Source organism: Anas acuta, chromosome 4 (genome assembly GCF_963932015.1).
Source record: "Anas acuta chromosome 4, bAnaAcu1.1, whole genome shotgun sequence".
Classification (NCBI taxonomy): Eukaryota; Metazoa; Chordata; class Aves; order Anseriformes; family Anatidae; genus Anas; species Anas acuta.
The window spans coordinates 8,862,531-8,882,486 of record NC_088982.1 but is presented as its reverse complement, the minus strand read 5'-3'; the positions used below and the strand labels follow the sequence as shown (position 1 = coordinate 8,882,486).

The following is a 19,956-nucleotide window of genomic DNA, read 5'->3' as shown; positions in this document are numbered from 1 at the left end:
AACTCCACGCCACTGATCAAGTCAACAACTTATAAGGGCAGGGTCAGGCCACTAATTAAGCAAGAACTGTAGAAAAGATTTAAGTAGAGTCTGCGGGGCTGTCCTTTTTCAAATGCCAGGTTCATTTACGTGACCGTGCATTTCAAATGGGTCAAGAGAACTTGACTGTAAGTACCCAACATACTGCTGTGAATTAATATTTAATCAGATGTACAACACAGGGCTGAATATTAAAGCTTATCTTTGATTTTGACTTCTACGATTTTCTCGGGTTTCTAAACCCCTCTGAAAGTACTCCAGCGTTTCATAATAGTTTTACTCATGTTATGTTTCTTACTAGTGATTAAAAGTATTGCGAATGTGAATCTACAAAGGAAAATCTAAGCATGACCTCATCAGCATAGAGTATGTGGGAGACTAATTTAGTTCCATCCCTATTGGTAATGACAAATCAAATTGTTCCTCCAGTTAAATCACTAATATAGCAAGGTTTTGCAACTCAGCACATAACATGCACGATAAATCAGTTCAGTCTGTACACAAGCACTGCCGGCTGCTTTAAATCTGGGTTCATTTCTGGTTCCAAACTCTATTTGCGTGCCGTTCAGCTGAGCCATCCCAGGTCCCTTAATACCTGGAAAGAGGGAAAAAAAAAAAAAAGTTAATCTGTGCTCCCCGTGTACCGTGTATTAAGCACTCAACATTTATAACCCTGCAGCCGATCGCTTGGCAACGTTGGGGGGAGGAAAGGCTCACCTGATGCATTATCAGGCTCGCCTCGATTGCAGGGGAAGGGCGCGGATGAAACGAGGTCAGGCAGAGTAAGCTCACCCTGCGCCAAGCGGCGCTCGCTCCGCTCCGTAATGAAATTAATCAAGGTCATTAATTTGATCCTGTTTTATTGTTATAACATGAAGCTGTAATTTGAGGTGGCTCAAAGAGGCACAGTCTTATCTGTAATTATACCTTTATAATTACATTTGTAATTTAAAGTAAACGTTTTCATGTATTACTGTAAATAGAGTGTGTATTATAGAGAATAATGCTGTCTCATGCTGCTTTTCAGCCAGAACTGCAATATTGAAAACACGGGCTGTAAATAGGATGGGGAGCTATTGGAATCAGTCAGTTAAGTGCTATTCAGCTTGTTTTTAAGAGCCTGCTTTATGTATCATTCATGCTAAGGTTAAAACTAAGTCTAAAACTCTATTCAGGCCCAAAATCAAAGGCTAGGGCACCTGAGATGTATAAAGAAGAATACCTTTGTACTAACTTTTAAAAGTAGCTAAAATGTTGTAGATCCAAGGCACGGAGATCATCCTCACCTGGGGGATGCTTCAGAGCTGGAGGAGCTCCAGGCGGCTGACGGCCACGTGCCAGAGACACCTCGACATGGATGCTTGTGATGATGCCAGGAGGCAGCAGGGACCGACAGTGCCAATCCTGCAGGTTTTGGGTGCAGAGAAATGGCATCGCTCGTCCAAGATGGGGATATGAAAGCACCTTCTGTCTGCACAGCCAATTTGGCTGCCTGTGTTCCCCCCAGGGCTCTGCTCACCGGCTGTCTCCACGGCATGCATATGAGCTCCCTCCTGTCTCTGCTCTGGAGCAAACCAACTGGTTTCTCCCAAGAAGAAACCTCGGCACGACTGACAGGCTGCTTTTTCCAGGGTTGCCCAGACGGAAAAACCTGTCATGAGCTGGACCAGGCTCTACCTTGGACAGTCCTCCAAACATCTCAGGAGACCTCATGCCCACTGACCTTCACGCCACGATGCAGAACACACGACACCTTCGTGTCCTTCTGTGGACGTGCAGTTCTGGCAGTGCCTTTCATTACCTGGAGAATTTCAAACTAGCACAAAAAAAAGAAGTCCAGGATGTGATCATTATTGACCCAGGTTCTGTGGAGCTCTGCAGGGAGCTCAGGAAGGACCTTTGCCAAGCGTGACCATGGCTTGTGCCCTTCAGAGAGTGCTTGGTGGGGTGGACGCGAGCCAGTCCGTAGCAATGAGCCTACACGTTAATGTGACCTCCGAGGCATTTTCCACCGCGACAACTCGTACAGAAGCTTTGCCAGGTAGCCAACACTCACAGTTCTCTTCTCTTCTCCCTAGGACTATTTCTGGGCTTTGCAAACCTCTGCTTCCCTGTGGCTCAGTGCTCCGGCAGCAAGGTGGTGGGGACCCTCCTGAGTGGCAGAGGTAGGTGATGCAGAAATAGGTGACAAAGAGGTGGGTGACCCAGGTCCTGAGGTGCAAGGATGGGTCTCCAGAGGCAGAAGGAAGATGCTGAGCACAGGGAGCCCAGAAAGAGGGAGCCCAGGGAGTCCAGGAACAAGGGAAATACAACTGTGTTACTGGGTGAAAACAGCTCGGGAGCGAGTGTCATCACTGCTTCATTTGGGGAGGAATCTCCTGAAGCACATAAGAAATCTGGCAATTTACTTTAGATAGCTGAAAAGCAAAAGTTGAGAAATTTCTAGTGTAGTAAAAACTGAATTCACAGATTTAGAGAGAAGGGGGAGTGAAAGCCCCAGAGGCCTTCACTTACAGATAACCTTGATGCAGCTGCCAGCAACATCTGGATTGAGCCCCAACCAGATTCATACCAAAATCTTCAATATGAAGGAGTTTAAAAAGTAATGTTACCATTTTAAAACTTTTTTTTAAGATGGTGGGAAAAGCAGCAATGGCCACGTGGAGGCAAAACAGGCAAAACCTGTGTTGGTGTTGTGCCCTGCCAGGAGAGCCAGGGCCCACCACGTCCTGCGTGCGTGAGGGTCTGTGCTTCACGGCTAAAAGGCGGCTCCAAAGCTTTCATGCTGCTCATCACAGGGGTGCTGCTGGAGCATCCAAAATGTGTTTGCAAGTAAGCATTTGTCTGTACTTGGCTTATTTCATTCTGTGTTTAAACACACACCTGAGAAGAGTCATAAACAATCTGCAGCGAAGCCTGCCTTCCCTCACCGGCAATAAAAGCCCTCATAAAAACGTTCCAGTGTGTCTCTGCAAAGTGAGTACGTGAATATGGGTTTGTAAGAGCAGAGCAAGAACTGGCTGAGGAGGAACCTGGCAGACACCGGACGAACAACGCATACAGGAACCTCAAGGCACAGCCATCAGGTCAGCCGGCTTTATTGTAACTTGCCATAATGTTTAAAAGTGACGTGTTATTTTTGTAACCTTGATTTGGGGATTTCTCATCTGAGACTTTTATACGAGACCACTGCTCTGAAAACACTTGTTCACCTCCTGATAAAAAAAAATAAAATTTTTAAAAAAGAGAATCAGCCCCCCAAAATGTTTCAGTCTAAGCACCCAAAACTAATGGTCAGTCTTGAAAATTTGGGGCGTGGAAACGATCAGGGATGGGCAATAAAACACTCCACTTCTTGTGCAAGTGCGTGTTCCCATGGGGCCCAACCAGGTGCCTGCGGGGGCCGATTTCCCAAGCAGGGCAAGATTTTTCTGAGCAGTCCAGGCACATCTCGTTACATCCAGCAAGAGAGCTTGAAATGGGTGCAGATTTGCTTGGATCACTTTGCTTATCCAGCTGTTGCCTTGGGGCGGGTGTCCCGCTGCAAGGAGTCATGTAAATGTGTAGAGCCAAGTGGTGGGACCTGAACTCACTCAGACAACACAACCTGGGACAGATGGGAAAGATTTTGTGCCTTGGTGAGTACAAACTCCAGGCTGGCTGGGGTGATATCAGTGGATCCACCAGCACGACCTCCAGAACTAGACTCCCCATGGTTTCTTGGTCATTCTTATCCTTCTCCAGCATCTCCAGTAACAACACATCAGCAGCTCCCTTGGTTGTCTGAGCAGAAATCTCCCCTGCGCAGGCTGTTATTAAATTCTCTTATGTCTTCATTAGATATCAGATGTGATGAAAGAAGGTGACATCTCCAGGGAAATATTGTATGGGGTGTGGGGACGGGCTGTTAATGTACTGGGGGAGACAGAGTGTCTGCAAATGTAATGATCTTCTAATGCCCTGATGTAAGTACCGAGATCCAGATCTTTCTTTTTTCTTTTCTTTTTTTTTTTTTTTTCTCCAAAAAGCAAAATGTACTTGAGGGGTGTATAGCAAAAGGCACTTATCTCTTTCCTCTTGCCCAACTCTGTTTTCTCTCTGCCTACTTGTCCCCCCTTTTTTAAGGAAGTTTTTGGTGTCTTTGCTTTTTATTATTTTGCCATTCTTCAATCTTCATCCTTTATGTCTTAGCTGTTGGCACAACTGATGAGTTCTGCTTTCTCCGTGACAGCTTTGTTTCAAAGAAAAATGGCAAAATCACTGCATAATCAGCATGTGATTTTTTTTTTTTTTTTGATTAAAAAAGGAGAGAAGAAGATGGATGCAGACTGTGGGGGCAATCCCTGCTGCTTTGCTTCTGCACATTGGAGTTTGCGAAGAGGATGAGAAGGGAGGTAGATGGGAACTGCTGCCACTGGGCTGGGCTCAGAGCTCCCCAGTACCTTCCCGTGCAGAACAGGTAATTTACATATCCTGCTATTTTCATCAGCAGCTCTAAGCCTCTTGAGGACAGTCCTTGGCATGTCCCATTCCTGCAGCAACACCAGAGCTGCCCTGACCTGGTGCTGGTGCCAGCCCTGCTTTGAGGCCACGAGCTGGACCAGAGGTCCCCAGAGGCCACTTGCAACCACCTTTTCTGTGATTTTGTGAGCCAGCGCTGTGAAAGACTTCTTTTATCTCACCCAGCACCTTTCCATCTGATATCTGCTCCCTCCCTTCCTGGAGAACCCTTGGAGGAGCAGCTTCTGTTACTGGGGACCAGCAGCAGGTAGGCAACGAGGTGTCTCCTGACCCAAAACACTTCTCAGCAGCACTCACAGTGCCCTAGGCTTGCCTATTTGACCTCACCCTGCCCTGTCGAGAGGGTAAATCCCTGTTGGCAGTGATTCACCACCCTGTCCCCCCATGTAATGGGAGCCTGCCTCGTGCCGTGGGCGTGAGCTCTGTCTCCCCGGGAGCCAGCCGGCAGCCACATGACATGCGAGAGCAAAGTCTCTTACTTCAGATTTTCAGATGCTTAAGCTGTGTTTTTCTTTTACTGAATATCCAATGGACAAAAAAAAAAAAAAAAAAAAAAAAAGATCTTAAAGTTCTCTTTGCACTCATTTTTAGCTGTAAGCGAATTGGACATTTCTGTCTGTCTGTAGCAGGGAAGGCATTCTGTGCTGCGAGGAAGTTTTCTGCAGTCTGTTTTCCGCATATGACAGAAAAATGATCTTCCCTTTCAGTAGAAATCTTGGCCCAAGCAGAGCGCGGCAAGGACTGGTGATGCTGCCGGAGACGTGCACGTGCTCCAGAAATTGGGCTGGTGCCCATGCTGTTACAGTTCCAGGTCTGGATCCAGTTCCCTCTTTGCAAGCGGATTTCCCTTGCGCCTGTCTCTACAGTGGATGTGCTCGCAGTGCAATCCCACACGCCGCTCTCCCCCCTCTTTTTGGGAAGGCAAATCACAGCCCTGTTTGCTCCCAGAATGCGTCCACATCGCAGCTGCTCCGTTCAGCTCTTCCCAGCCCAGCGGTCACACACAGCTGCTCGTTAAGCGCACAGAGCCCGGGCTGTAACGAGGGAGTGTGCTGGCCCTGCCTGGGGGGCTGTGACTCTTGGATTGCCTTGAAAATAGTTTTCTGGTTTAGCAGACCTGAGAGGCCGAGGATCTTCACATTTGTTCTACTCGCTGGTTAACTTCAGATCTGTTTTAATGCTCGTAGCAGTAAGTAGTTACAAAGAAAATCCTCTCCTGGAATTTTAGTAATTAAAAAATAAAAATAAAAAAGGAAGCTATCATCTGTGGAGAGATAGATTCAACTGTGTGTGGAGCTTTTTAAAAGTGTAATCCCATAAACAACCAAATTGGCCATACGGGGGAGAGAGAGAGTGTTCTGCAAGCCAGAAAGCAAGCACTGTGCAAATTGCTCTCTAATAGATTTCTGAAGGTGCTGAAGGACGCTTGCTGGCTAATCTAGGCTGGTGTAATTCATATTTTATTCCCATCCATTACGATGATGGTCAGGGACTGATGTAGCATCCTCATGGCCTGTCCAAGCTGCAGGTAAGATGACCAAAAGTGAGATGGTATCTAGCTGGAAATTTAGGAATTTGGCGTAAGGAAACTAAGATACCCACAAGGGGGAAAAAAATAAAAATAAAAAAAAAAAAAACAGCTAGGAAAAGCCATAGGCGCTCCCCAGTGACAGAACCGTGTGACTTAGCAACAGGGCTCCCGTGGGGAATAAGGAATGCAAACGGCCGAGGCAGCAATTTATTGCTGCAAACACTGGCACAGGCACAGAGGGAGCCGCACGCCTGAAACGAGCCCTCGGCACGGCCAAGCAGGGGCACGGCTGGTCTGCTTCTAGGAATCGCCCCTGTGTCACTTGAAGTGCCTGTCCCTCCTCCTGCCACCTTCCTCAGCACGCTGGGAAATGCCAGGCAGTGCATGGGGCATTTCTCTGTGTCGGAGCATCCCGGTGCCTGTGTCTGCGTCCTGCACCTCCTGCAAGCGGGAGGGTTCGGGTCACGGCACCTTGGCTCGCATCCCTCCGCACTACCAGCTGTCTGTCCAGGAATGTTATGTACTCAGAAGTCTACGAAAAGGAAAACAATAGAACCCCCTTCTCTGCTCTGCATGTCTTTTGTAAACATTGAAGATCGGAGTAAAATAAACACATGCCCAGTAATTACATGCCACAGACGTTCCCTTGCAGTCAGAGTGTGATACAGGACATGCAAGCCCTGCGGACAAAATTATTAGCAGAGTTTCTCTTGGTTGGCACAACCCCCTGCAGTAGTACATGCGAGCCAAATTAATGTTCTCAGGATGGCAGGAAACACGTTTTCCTCCAAGTGTTTCCATGAGCAGGCTGGAGGTGCTGAGATGGGCTGTGCAGAATGGAGCAAATTCTCCTCAAGTGCAGGCTTGCCGTATGAAGTGGTACTGACCTCAGCTTCTGAGCTCCCTTGTGTTCTGACCGGCTTTCTAACGATATGAGATGTGAATACTCATTCGCAAATTATTTTCACTGAGAAGTGTCCGAGGGCCTCTGGATTCAGCTGCTCTCCAAAATCAATGGCACTTCTGAGCCATCACTGCCTCCATCCCAACTGCAACTCAGCTGTGCTGCACTGGTTCGATGTGACCAGGAATTAAAATACGGGGGCTTGGGGTGTTTCTTGTTTGTTTGTATGCTTGCTTTTATTTTGTTTTGTTTTGTTTTGTTGGTTTTATTTTCTTTTTTCTTTTTTTCCCTTCTGACTGCCAAATCCTGACACTTTGAGGCTGTCTCTTTGAGCTTGGACTAATGCTAAGCAAATTTTTGGTGAATGTTACTAAATAGTTGTCCAGGGTGGGAAACACCAGCACTGTTTCAGCTGAAATATTTTCTTCTCTGCCCTCCTGAGTGACGTAGCTTTGCTTTCCCTTTGCAAAGAGCAGGTTTCCTTGCTATTGCTTCTGTAAGGTTTGAAGGTTTGCAGCCCCTGGGCCATTGTGTAGCCGCTGGAGCTGTGCTCCACCGGCCAGCTTCCTTTGCTTAGCGGTCATTAATGCTTTCTTCATTAGCAATTTCACATTGCGAAATGAAAACTGCTTGCATCAGCTGCAGCCTCACTGGAGATGATAAACCCGTGAATGTAAGACCCTGTCCTGTCATGAACGTGAGCAGCTGGCAAATGATGACTCTGGGCTCCACTGCTCACAGCTCGGGTTGCCCAGCCTCATACTGCTCTGGTTTATGAAGTGCTGTGAAGTGGGATCAGCCCAGAAGTCCTACGCTGTGACATTTAAGATACTTCCTGAAGTGCTTCTCCCCTCTTGCTTTGTCTCACAGCATCCTCCCCTCAACTGCGTGTGTGCAAAGTGCTAACACCGTAATTTGTCTGTAGCGGACAGGGATGCACGTGGTTTTAAGTAAAAATATTTAAATGCCCTGAAGCCACCGGTCTCAAAATTTGGGGAAATTTCCCTGTTTACAGCTTCACCATGAGCTCAGTGAACCCTGTTAGCAGGAACCTTCGGCCCAGGAGCAGGAGGTCCCATACCCACAGCCAAACATCTGGCAGCACATCTGGCAGCCGCGCCAGCCAGCTGTGCCCCTTCCTCTGCTGCTCGGGAAGGGCGGCAGCACGGGATGCAGCCCGTGTGGGGAGGAAACAGGAGCCTGACACCTCACCGAGGGGAAACGCAGCATTTTTGTGGGACCATCTTTGTGGGCACCGCAGCGCAGGGTGCTCTGACGCACCTCAGGCAGCGGCTGTGGCACCGGCGCAAGCACCCACACCTCTCAGCAGAGGAGTTTTGTTAGCACAGAGAACACCAACTGCTCAGGTTGAGAGGGGAGAGTAAGGCAGCCTTTTGCTTGGGAAACGTAGAAAAGTTGTGCTCGAGGGCTGTGCAAGCTGAGAACTGTGTAAACAGAGCAGATAAATTATCCCCTAAGTTACGAATGTGCTCAGAAGCAGAGCTACAGCCAACCTTTGCATTAGATGGGAACAGCTGCATACTCCATAGCCTCCAAATTTCCATAGAAACTTGGATCAGCCATAGATTATCTTCATTTTGTAAATGTTTTAATTATTATGCTATAATATTGTTCTGTGGGGATTGCAACGCTAAGCCAAGGCTCAGTGGAAGCCACATTTTAAAAGCCGTTTCTCTAGACCATATTTTACGAAAAACGAGGCTGTTTCAGGATTAAGACTTATGGTTTCTGATAGATTTGATTTTTTCCATGCTACTGCATGCACTGCTTTAAATAAATAAACTCCCACTGAGCTTGCTACTCCAGTGGGACTGGATTGAACTTCCCAGGCATGCATGAATTATAAAGTCAGATCCATGTTCCTGTGGAGAGGAAAACTGCTGGCAGAAACCATCAGCTGATGCACGTAGCCTGCCTCGGCCACTTGAAAAAATAAGCCCTGGCTGCACACGGGTGGATTTCCACAAGCCCAAGGGTTCATAGGGTGCAAAAAGGTGGCCCCTCGCCCTGACGGGAACCGCTCTTGCCTTGCAGCAAGCAGACAAGTGCCGCAACTCCTCCACGTCCTGGCCACCGAGATGGCCCCACTGATTGCCGAGCGGGTGACAGGATGTGGTTTCTGTGTGCACGGCAGCCGCGCCGTCACTGATGTTTACAAGATCAGGTACCGGGGTGGAAGTGCGGCCCCAGAGCTCTGGTAACATCAAAGACTTTCCCACGGCGAGGGCTGCCGGCGCGGTGGGGACGGTGCCTTGTATGGCCACGTCCCCACCGCGGCCACCGCAGTGACGCCTTCCCCCGGGTGCTGCACAGCCGGAGATCCCTTCTTCGGTTTAATTTCAGTAAAAAGAGCTGCAGGAGCCCAGTTGCTTTTGCCGAGCACCACGAGGCACCCAGAGGTGTGGTTAGGTGGGTGCAGATCCAGGTGCGCTCTGTGCCGTCTGCATTGAAAACCTATCCTTGTGCTCGGTGAAATCCTCCTTAAATAATTTGTCTTTTTAGGCCTGCCAGCCGTGATGCTCAGAAGATGTGAAGCTGTTTCTTTTTCCTTGCAGGGGAAGTTTTGCTTGCATTTTCCTCTGCCTGCCCACAATCTGATCCCACAGGGCTGGGGGGAGCTCTCTGCCAGAGCCCATGAGAAAACCCATGAGCTTCTTACAGCTGTTGCTTTTTATGTGCCTCTCCTATAAAATGAGGTGTCCTGCTGTCCTGCACGATACCGAGTGGGGGAAGATGCAGCCCAGCACCCACACCAGCATTAAGTCAACAGAATATATTTGCACAGATGCAGCAAGCCATGAGTCAGAGCACAGCTCCTAATGAAAGAGAAGTCTTCCCAGCCAGCACCGTGCTCGTCATCGATCAAGGCAGTGATAAAGCAGCTGGCCCTCCTCGCCCTGATCAGTGGTTTGTTCTTAGGCTACCTTTTAGCATCCCTTTGGCAGCTGCTGCTGCAGGCTGGGCTTTCATCCCCAGCTCCTGATGTGAACGCTGACCCACCTGATGGCTTGTTTCTGGCAGCGGTGTGGCCACTGGTGTCCTTCTGTAAGGGGAAGCCAGCATGCTGAGAAACGAATTTTCATGGAGAATGGCTTTGAGATGTACAAAATCTCACTTCTCTAGAAAAATGGAAAGGAAATAAAATAGAAAATCGACAGAAAGAACAATTTGAATTTCCTTTCCAAAATGTTTTGGTTCAATTTCTTCCAGTCTCATACAAAAATGTAATACGTATGGTGTATAATTTTCAAGGCTGAAATCAGATTTCATGGAAATCAAACACTTTGATCTACCTGAAGTTAAGCAATTTTGGAATTGCAGTGCCTGACAAATTTATTACCCGTTTCACAGTAGAAAACAAATTCCAAAATTTCAGGTTTGGTCATAAAACAAAAAAATGTCTCCCTCCTGGCTCAGTTCTGAATAAAATATTTGGTTCCCTGCAAAACCCCAGTGCTGTATTTATGACCAGGATGGTCCCTTTCGCCCCACGTCTAAGACTGCTGTGTTTCCATGTGGGATTTCTCAGCTGTGTGTGTCGACGGGCCATGTGCTAGGCAGATGGTTTGCAGCGGGGCCATAAATCGGAGGGTTTCAGGACACATCCAATTTTCCGCGCGTGCCCTTAGCACCTGCACAGCCCATCCCCAGCTGTGCGGCCTCGCCCCAGGCTCGGTGTTTCCTGTGCATTGGCTGCATTGGGATTTCTTCCGATGCTTCGGTGCATTTTAAGGTCTCCTCCAGCCTGCAGACATCCTACGGAAATATAGAAGGAACTCAAAGTCCACCCAGACTTCCCCAGCAGAAGAAAAAGGGGTGTCTGAGGCAATACCTTTAAGGTATTAAGTCACAGCACATCCGTTAAGCACAAGTGAGGAGAGCAAATCTACCTTGTAAAATGCTCATGTTCTCTCCCAAGAGCCTTTTCCTCTTCTCCGCTATAGCTGATCCTCTTGCACCTCCTCTTTGCCTGTAATTAGATGGCAGACTCTAAACCTGCTCGTGGCAGGGCTCTTGGCCGCCTCACTGCACGCCGCTCACAATGGGAATTGTGCTCATAATAATAATAATTATTATTATAGTAACATCTACAGGGCTCGGGCATTGTGGCAAGCATTTTGCAGACACATAGGAAAATGTAAGTCTTTCCCTAAAGACCTTGCAATAGCAGGCAAGATTCAACAAGCGGGAGGCAAAATTAGAAGGATGGGTTCATGCTGGGGATAAGCAGCCAAACCGACCCCGCTGCGTGCCATCTGAAGCACTGGCTGATAAATGCAAATGCTTTCCATAGAAAGTCATTAAATGGTTTAAAATTTTAGGCCGATGTTAGTTGCACCTTTTATTTATTTATGTATTTTTCTCAACCTTAAAATTTTGCAAGCCTTTGGCAACCTGTTTTTTGAAGTCACTTTGGAAAGTGAAGTCCTGATGATGTTCAGGGAGATGGGAACTCCTGAACACCTCTGCTGCTTTCAGAGGCAGAACATCTTTCAACTACAGAGTTTCAAATCTTTCCTCATTCACCTACAGAGTTTTTAATCCTGGATGTGGGGTTAAACATTTTTGAGTCCCGATATGTGAGAATGAGGGAGATGCATTTAAAAGAATAATAATAATAAATAAATTAAAACAGACACTCACACGCACAAAGAAACAAACCTACAAACTTTATCTAAAAGTGTTTGTTTATGAGGTAATTATGGCTTTTTTTCACAGGTGGTGCTGCCAGGAACTCTTTATACACAGGTAAAATGCGCGTTTACGTGGGTTTTGACACTTCAGACGTACTAGCAAAACATTTCAGCCCAGATAGGCGTCAGCTTATACATTTATAGGTATTTGAGGAAAAAAAATAGCAGCAGTTCGTGACTCTCCAACATTCATTCGAGCAGTGTTTGCCACCAGGAAGATGTGACATGTCCCTGTGCCCCAAACTGGGGGCTCTGCCAGGCCCCACTAGAGGGAGCCGCGGGGGCTCGGCCTAGGCCCCGGCCTAGGCCCTGCAGTCTGGGTGACAGGCTGGAGGTCATCTGGGCAAACGTTTAATAAATTGAAACCCTCAGAAAATCACTTCAGGGTGTGTTTTGGGTGGTTATTTTTCAAGGAGCCTTTGCGCGGTCTCCTTTGGCGTGCGAAGGTGTTGCCAGTAAAAATGAGCTGTGGGCATCTCTCCACACAGCTCTAAGGACGCACGAGAGCTTTGCAGTCCTGAAAAAGCCTGACTTCTCCAATTCAGGGGAAATAAACAGAAATTTGTGACTCTGTTGTGACCGTTGTGACAGCGAGCCAAGGGAGAGGGAGGAGCACTCGAAAATTTGGCTTCAATAAATAGTTCCTTAAATTCAATGAGTCATGATTTTCTTTCAATGCACGCGGCTGTCTGTGCATAAACTCCAGCCCAGTGAGAAAAAAATATCCTTTGGTCATTTGTGAGAGCGGGTAATGGTTTCCTAAGGATTAATTCCTCCTCAAAGATACCGTCTGCATTCCTCTGGAAGATGCCCTCCCACAGGCCCTCTCACAGCGCAGCACTAAAAATAGTGCTCAGCGCTTCCCGACGGCAGCGCAGGGTTGCCATTTCTCTGGGTAGGTGGGTGAAGCCGCTTCAATTTACATAGCTCGACTCAGTTGAATTTGCATGATAATGTTGTTAATTATCCACGGGTTTCAAACCGAATGACGATTGCACAAAAAGATAAGGCACAGTCCTATTTTTCTTTCCTTATAGGTAAAAAAAAAATGTGCATGTGGTTTGCATAATTAAAATGGATTTTTTTTTTTTTTTTTTTCCGTATCCATTGCAGGTTGAGGTGCAGGCTCCTCTGTCATTTGGCTGCTCGCTCCGTGTGCATGCTTCTGCAGACCCATCTTGTGGTAGCTCATTTGCCCATCCATGCTACTGGGAGTGTGCATTCAGCCCCGTCAATAATCACTGGAAAAGGCTGTGCAAGTCACGCTGCTGTCCTGCTCCTCTCTGGCTTTGCTGCAGGATGGGCTGTTTGTGAAGGGCAGCAGCAAACCCTTCCTCTTATCTCCACGGAGATAAAGCAGCCAGTGGCTAAGGGTGCTTCTTCATGAGCAAATTCACAGGGTCTTCGCAGCACATTTAGTCCTTGGCTTTTCTGTGATGGTGGCAACTAAGTCATGGCAGCAAGATTTTCCCCTAGAGATCCCTGAAACCCTTCCCGGCCCAGGAGACTTCCCATAAAATTAAAACACAGAATGTTTTTCTACCTGCTTTTCCTTACATCATTTTTTCAGCCCATATCTTCAGAAAACATCAGACGCACTGTCTCTTCTGAGTGACCAAAGCAGCATCTCAGATATACTGTCTGAGTGACCAAAGCAGCATCTCTTCTTCATTTAAAAAATGACCTTGTGGAAACGGGGATGCTCCCCTGAATTTTGTTGTCCAGCTTTGTCTGAAGCCCTCTTCTAGTCCCTTCTCCAAGAACAAGACAAGGTGGCTGAGAATGGAGGAGCACCTCCAGTCCTGGCACGGGAGCAGGAGTGTGCCTGGTCCAGATGCTGGGCAGACCTGGATGCTGGGCTGATGACATTAATGGGCTGGGGAACTGAAACTACTGCCCTGGAGAGGAAGCAAGATCATGTCTGCTGCTCCCTTCACACTCTTGGCTTTGTTTGCTTTGCATGGCTGGCTTCTGCTTGGATAAAAAAAAAAAATAAAAAAAAAATAAGTCTCCTGGCCCTTCGAGACGAGGAAACTCTCAATGTCAAAAGGAGGTTGTGAGGGGTTCAAGATGTGTCCTTCCCCTGGGAAAGGGAAAAGATGCTCCCATGGGACCTGATATATCCGGGACGCATGAAGCCCTATGTCTGCTAATACTTAAACAAACATTAATTAAAACATTTTAATTAGGATGTTTTGAGAACTGTGCATTGGTCTGTCATGCCCTTTGTGAAATATTAAACACCCCTGCCCTTCCAGTGGAGTCCTTCTCCCCAGGTCTTCCTGCAAATGGGGTTTGACACCCCTGACTATTTTGGAATTAAACAAACTTCTGCAAAAATCTTAATGTGATCTTTGATGTTACAGTCAAAGGAGCACATGCCAGAAAATGTTTTGCTCTCTCCACTTCATCATCTAGCTGTGTTTGTTGATATTTTCCCATCAGGCCCGACAACAAACAGCTGATTAACTCGTTAGCCGAGAGCATCAAAGCACATGGCGAGAGCATGAAATCTCCTGCTGTGTCCTCCAGTCACTCCTCACAGCTCGGTGGTTTCTGCAGGGCCTGTCTGGTGCGATCTCTCTGTCCTGCACAACTGCCCGTCTCGAGGACTCGTGGGCAGAAATGTGCCCACTCTTTCTTCACCCAACTTTTCCATGTTTATGGCTGTGCCGCTGCCAGGAGCTCCTCGAGGCAACACGATGTGGAGGGTCTCCTGTGGAGGATCTCAGCCCTGTGATCACCTGCAGATACCCATCAGGTACCCCACGTGTCTCTTCCCTTCCACCTTCTCTCGCTTCTACCCCAAGGTCCTCCTGCCCTTTCTCCTTTTCATCTCTAGCATGTTCCTACATACATTCCTCCAACCTTGCTGTCCTCCTTGCATGCACCCCTTCCCCAAAGCCTTTGTCCTCAATGTGTGGGGCTGGCCCAGAGCCCAGCAGGACCATGCTGGCTCTGCGCTTCTGAGCTGGTGAAGGGTCTGCATTTATTGGCAGCACTGGATTCAGGTCCACTACGTGTGGCACACTTAGAAGGCAAAATAAAACAGACTTTGCACTTGTAGAGAAAGAGGAGTCGCAGATGAACTTCTTGCTTTTCTCCCAGAGCAAAGATCTTTGCAAGGACATTGCTCACGCAGGCAGCACATGGGGATCGAAGGTCCTGGAGAGCTCATCAGAAAGGCTAATGGGCTGGTAGCAAACGGCACGATGAGGGAGAGGAGATGGGCAGGGCTAAAGTGTTTTTACATCTCTAAATCTCAGTCTTGGCAGCGGTGCCGCTGCTGAGCTCCCGGTTCTCCCGCGCCCCCCTCCTTTGCAGCCTCTGGGCCTGTGCTTTATTTGGCACCAAGTGCCAAATCAGACACTGCCAGCCTTGGTTTTGTAAATCTGAAACACAAGCAGGCGTGTTCGCAAAGATGGGCGCGCGCTCACGCGCCCAACAGCACCTGAAACCACCTCCTGACGCAGCGCCCCATCGTAATGAGGCACACTCCCAGGTGTGAGGAAGTGGTTATGTTTTTTTTCCCCTTTGCATAAGGAGCTGCCACGGTGTGCCTGAGAAATAGATACCCAGCAGCAAGCCGCAGGCAGCGTGAGATGACAGATACATGTTTAAATAATGTCTTTATTCTAGTTGAGCTGAAAAAATAATTATTGAATTTGGATCTTCAGCCAAGAAGCACCTTTGTTTCTGAGTGCTCATTGATTAAAACATCTTGTGCTTTCAGCTACATTACCCTTCACACGGAGTATTAAAAGAATATCTTTATTTGGAAGAGAAGAGGAATCCAGAGAGTGACCTTAATGTTTCTTGAGATTTGAAGAATTTCACCAAGCCTCGAGAAACTCCTACTTTTAAACTGGGCTAGAACAGGAAGTTTCTCTTGCATTGTTATTCACCCAAACGAGCCCTGGATTATATTTAGTCCCATTCATTCAGCACAATGAAAAGTGAGACTCCAGCCAATTTCCTTAAGCAAGGTTATTAATAAGCACCAGCACTAGGTGGCCGGCCATTTCGAAGTGGGGAAGGCGATGTACCCTCCACCCTCCCCCCTCTGACCAAGGTTCCCAGGGGATTTGACCACTCAAAGCATTTATGACCTCTGCTGGGTACCTGAGCCTAAACATGGACCCGGGGCAGCTTCCAGCCTGGCCCTGCCTGCCTGTGCTTGCTGGCCTGTGCTCCAGGGGAACTGCAAACAGACCATCCAGGGGCGTTTAACAGTTTTTAAGCTGCAGCTAAATAACCTTTCAGAGGCTTCTTTGGGCTCAAGGCTGTAATTCCTGGCTTCATCCTTTGCCTTTCATGTATCTAAAGAGAAATTGATGGGGCTGTGCTGAGGGCTAGATGGCAGACAGGTGGCCTTATGCATGGCAAACTTCATACATTTTCTTCCATTTTGTTGGCTATCACTAGGATTTGAAGTATCTGAGCTCAAAATATCTCCTGACTGTGCTCAGGTAATTCATCCTATATGACTGGAGGTTTGGCCCTGCCCTGTAGGAGTGAGCACCCTGCCACCGTCTCCGTTTGTAGTCACCGAGGGGAGAGGTCTGGAGCTGAAGGGTTTTGCAACACTTCCACCAGTGGGATACGCTTCACTTTAGGCCCCGAGCAAAATTCAGGCAATGTGATATCTTGGCTTTGCTTGAACAGGAAAAACAAGTCGCTTCCCTCCTCCTGGGAGGGATGGTGGGGAAGGGGTGGAGGTGACCTCCGTGTTCCTACAAAAGGAAAGCACAGCAACGTGTGGCCGTCCTCTTCACATCAAGGAGTCATGGTGGGATGTCTTTGTGGGTTATGGGTGCAAGAAAATAAAGGAAATGATGTGTGTCAACCACAAACTATCGCCCTTGGGGCTCAAATGCTGAGGATGGAGGAAAGCTAGTCTAACTTCTGCCTGCAAACTGCCCAGGCACATGAAATAAAAATTATCTGAGGATCTGAAAACCAGCCACTGGTCCTGGGAAGGTGATGGTCAGCATGGTCATGGGTCCGTGGACCACTTGGACCCTCCATGCTCACCCCATCAGCAGTTATGGCTCTGCTTCTTTCTTCCCAAAGTTCATCAATTTGCACCTTTCTGTCTTTGTGCAAACACAAGCACTGCTGTGAGGCACGTGTTCCAGCAGGATTTAGAAGATCTCAGCTGTGAGGACTGTAAATGGACTTACCTTTTTAAAGAACACCCAAGGCTGTGTACCATCAAAGCATGGCATCTTCAAAACCGGCACAAAGCAGCTAGGTAGGGCCACCTAAGCCAGCCAAACGTGCTATAAAAGCAAGTTGTAAAAGAAACAAAATATTAAGCCACAGAATTTCTTCAAATTTTAGCAAGTTTTATGTATGTGTATGGTTGGCACTGCTCTGTTATTCCTGCCAAGCACTCAATTAGCACTTGAGTTAATAAGATGTTTTAATAGCTGTTAAATTAATCAACAACTCTGACACTGCTTCCCAGTGTTTTCCACGGGAAAGCCTTCTTTCAGCCCGGTTCCTATGTTATCAGTGTCACTAATTATTTGTGTTTATTCTCTTTACTACACTTATTTGACTTCATTTGAAATTAGATGCAGTGATAGGGGATGTGTTTTCGTGTTTTTCTGTAATGTGCTGAATAGATGAGGATTAGAGCTCCCAGCTATGAGAAAATGACTACTCATAAGCGTTTGTTCAAACAGAAATCACAGAGCCTTTTTGACAACTGTCATAATCCCTTTGATTTGCTCCTCGTCGGTGCTTTTGTGAGTTTGTTCACGGAAACGTTTGCCAAAATGAAAGTACTGCTAATAGAGGTGAAAACATGTAACAGCCCCGGAATACTTGTGAAAATGTTTGGGCTGCCCTGTGCCACAGCTATTTTTTTTTTTCTGGTGGTCTGACAGCAATCCAGGCAGGAAAAAAAACAATAGTTTGGGGTTGAGCTCATCAGTCCCTCAAAACAGCAAGTGTGCTAAAAATAGAAGGAAAACACCAAGTAGAAGAAATTTACAAATAACTGAAGTATGTCCCCCAGACCATGGATTTAGAATTGTTTCATTAAAGAACAAAAGCAAGCACATGACCTGTGGGCAGCTCGCGGCTCCACACCAGCTGGGTGAGGGTGGTGGGATCCCATCGAGGCTGGGAGCGGGGTTGGAGCACGAGCGGGTTGCTGTAGGGCTCGGTATCTCCCCGGGTTCGTTCAAGCCCATGCTTCTGCTGTGAGTGGAATAGCCTAGGGCTGGAGCTGCGCTGAGAGCAATGAAAAGCTGTCATAAAATTATGTCATGTGCTGAATGTGCCAGCCTGTCGTGTAATAATAGCTAAAACTTTCTGTAATTAAAACAAGTAGCTAGTTATGGTGTCTGACTGTGATCAAAGCTCTTTTGTCTGCTCTGACAGTTGGCACATGTGAAAGATTTTGGCTTACACGGAAAATACTGTTGTGGTTTTTCTCTCGGTTTTAAATGGCAAGAAACATACATCTGAGATTATCCCTAAACTGAAAGAAAACAGTAACGGGAAACTGAGAACCAGAATGTGCATGACATAAAACGTCTACGATGTCTGGCAGAAGCAGCCCCTGTGCCCCGAGACCGTGCCTTCGGAGCAGTTGACCCGCTGCTGCAACGCAAGCAGTTGAGTTGTGTCGTTCTGTTTTTCTGCAGAGATGGGAATGAGGCTTGTGGGAGCATTCCCAAAGGTACCGCGCTGCCTTTGTAAAGTAAGAATTGCTTTTGCATAGCAAATATTTGTCTGAATTGTGACAAACCAATTGACTCCCAGTAAAGGATTTTTTTTCGTTACTTGGACTGTAAAATATTTGAGATATTTGATGGATTGAAGCTACCTTTCTGCTCGTGACATTTACATTATTTTTCTGTACTTATGTCTGGTATCTATATTACAAAATACAGGGGTTGATGAGTAAATATAAACTGGTTTTGCCCTCAGATTCCTCTTCATCTCCAAAAAAACCTCCAAACTAATCCAGAATTCCTCTTGCATCGCTGAAAACATCTACTTCCGCTTAGAAGACTCTGGGAGGACAAATATAAAGAAGCTGTGAAAAAACAGATGTGAACTGATTGGCTGAGGAACATCAGCCAATAATGCAATGTCTTAAACATTATTTTAGGCAACAAAACATAATCTGAGGGAAATGACCATCAGAGCGTACTGCTGAGCACTAGGATTTTTCCATCCTTTTCCTCAAGTTCTGAGGTATGTTGTGTGAAGATTTCCTTCTTCCACGTTTTGTGTGCAGTTGTGTCTTTCTGTGTTGCTTCTAATTGCAAATTGCATCCTGTGAACTCAGTGGGCATGGGCTGAGTTTTTCCCCAAATTCAGGTATGTTTGATGTGGGTCTTCTCATCTCGGTCACGGCGAGCAGAAAGGATTGTGAACTCTTTGCTCTGCTTTGAAAAGCCACCCTGTGTGCAGGTGGGCCTACACCTGCTGACCAGAGATTTTTCTACCTTTGCAGTTTATCAGAGAAGATAGGAAATCTTTCTCCTCATTTGCATAACTGGCAAATTAAATGATCTTCAGTCATCTTGGGCCACCTCTGCTTTAGAGGACTTCTGGGAATGGCTGGGAGCTCTTTGTGTGGTGCTTGGAGTGCCCACAGACTCCCTGCACCTTTTGGTCCTGGAGCAAACTGCCAAGTGCAGGACCCTGCTGTCCCTGGAGCCTTGGCCAACATTCACTGCCAAATCGTGTTGAGTGTCATGAGGGTCTCCAGTTGTTTGTATCTTGGTATTGCCCCGTGTCGACTGCGCCTTACCCACTTTCACTCTTGGCTCCACACAATTCTGGGTGGCCATCCAGGGTGCCAGCACGGTGTGCTCACGTGGAGAGAGCGGTAGCATGAGAGCTTTGGTCCTTACCGAAACAAACCCTTGGAGCAAACATGATGAACCACAGCACCGTGCAGGCTGCAGGCAATGGTGTCGTTCACATATCCAGGGACATTGCTTCCAGGCAGTGACAGGTAGCATTACCGTCATGTCCAGCACCAACAAGCAGTGTGCTGTGACGTTCCCTTGTCCCTGGCAGGAAGCTGTTGACCTATGGAGCTTTCTTATTAGATTAATTTATCTGCGGCTCACCTTCAGTGAATGCTTTTAATTGACAGCCTGAGTGATCCACCTCTGATGGAAGATGAGCATTGGCATCTTGTAGACTGGTACCTGAGGCAGGAGACATTTGGAAAGAAGCGTATTAGCTGCAGGTGCCAATGCAGGGGGACTGAG

General features: G+C 47.3%; 2 long non-coding RNA genes across 2 annotated transcripts; both read left to right on the top strand.

Annotated features, from left to right (window-relative positions):
* The first annotated feature begins 1,305 nt into the window (after positions 1-1,305).
* On the top strand, positions 1,306-4,727 carry LOC137855524 (uncharacterized). The gene is made up of 3 exons (XR_011095785.1): positions 1,306-2,204; positions 2,674-2,871; positions 2,950-4,727. It is a non-coding gene; the product is annotated as an uncharacterized lncRNA (long non-coding RNA).
* Positions 4,728-14,058: 9,331 nt separating this feature from the next.
* Positions 14,059-19,457, top strand: LOC137855523 (uncharacterized). Its single transcript, XR_011095784.1, has 2 exons — positions 14,059-14,471; positions 16,376-19,457. It is a non-coding gene; the product is annotated as an uncharacterized lncRNA (long non-coding RNA).
* The last annotated feature ends 499 nt before the right edge of the window (positions 19,458-19,956 follow it).